The 1,391-nt window shown below is 45.0% G+C and overlaps 1 protein-coding gene across 1 annotated transcript in view; it reads right to left on the reverse strand.

The window, feature by feature from the left end:
* Positions 1-1,391, reverse strand: part of peli1b (pellino E3 ubiquitin protein ligase 1b) — a 30,843-nt gene that overhangs the window by 1,147 nt on the left and 28,305 nt on the right. The gene's annotated exons all lie outside the window — the stretch shown is intronic.

Raw genomic sequence — 1,391 nt, forward strand, 5'->3', positions numbered from 1 at the left:
AAAAAAAAAGTCCGAAGCAGGAAAATAAAATTAAACTGTCTGACAGCAGGATCTACTGGCCACCAGGTGGCAGTATAACACCAGATGTTTTTATATGGACAGTGGGGGTAAATCAAGGAGGACTCCAGGGACGAACAGCTGGAGGCAGGATGACGTGAACAGATCGAATGAACCGGAAGTCGGTGTTTACTTTTTCACTTCTGTATTTCTCTATTTCACGTGTGTCCTGCAAAAACCAGACTCTTTTTCTGTCTGTGGCCAAACAGCTGCTGGACTGGACCAGCCGTGACTCCAGAGTGTTCATGGGAAACAGTTGCTGTTTTTCTTCCTTGCAGAAACAAAACAAAACAAAACAACCCCACTCAGCTGACTCCAAATCTGAAGCCTCAGACGCACATGCTGGTGCTGTGAAGTAAAATTTAAAAAAAAATGCTATTTCAATAAGAAAGTTCAAAGTAAGTACTAATAAAAATATTTCTAAATATATCAATAATATAACAATATGTAACATTATTTTGTCTGTTGTAAAATGAGCTCGTTGGCTCCACACAGTGGTCAACAGTGATACTGACGTCCAGTCAAAGCAGTGATCACTGACAGCTGTGATCCAATCAGAGTGATGCCACAGGTGGGTCTGAGACTCTGGTGTCAACTGGAGGATCCTCTGACCAGGTCCCGTTACACACGGTTTTGATCATCACACCTGTTGCTATGGAGACGGCATCCTGATAATCTGCCTGTGCTGTGAGTCCCCCCCGCACCCCCCCCGGCCTCTCCCACGGGGGAGTGAAGAGAGCCAAGCACTTTTTATTAAGTGGTCAATCTTAAAATAAACTCCACCAAAAATAACGTAATAATAAATAACAGGGATTTTATTTTTTTCCACTTCTTGTTTTTTTCCTCACCATCTTCCCTCGCTGCTGCGCCGAGCGTGTTTCCCTCAGAGTGAAGACGTTGCCACAGACAGAGATCTCCCTCCAGACGCCCGGTTTGGAGTCCTGGCTGAATCCGTTCCGAGGATGCATGACCAGGACCCCGTTGGTGGTCAGTCCGTCCATCTGACCGTCACACGTCTTCCACTTCGCAGCTTTCTCCTGGAGATCACATTTGAAATGGTTCATTTAATATTCCTCCTTGTGGTGAGGGGTGGTAGTGCAGAACCGCAGTTGAAATTTTGAGGTCAAATTCTCCCATCATGCCACTCTTCTCCAACTAAAGCTCTGAACTAAAACAGACCAATTCTCATCTGTTCCAACTTCAACAGCGACCGTTGCAACCAAGTGGCTAAATGTGTGTACTGCACCCTTGTTTCATTGACACAAAAGTAATGCGTTTGACTGCGGTACATGGTGCAACAGTTGTACTTTTTCCCAAAGACAGTAAAGGCATCA

Source organism: Cynoglossus semilaevis, chromosome 12, assembly GCF_000523025.1.
Source record: "Cynoglossus semilaevis isolate Cse_v1.0 chromosome 12, Cse_v1.0, whole genome shotgun sequence".
Classification (NCBI taxonomy): Eukaryota; Metazoa; Chordata; class Actinopteri; order Pleuronectiformes; family Cynoglossidae; genus Cynoglossus; species Cynoglossus semilaevis.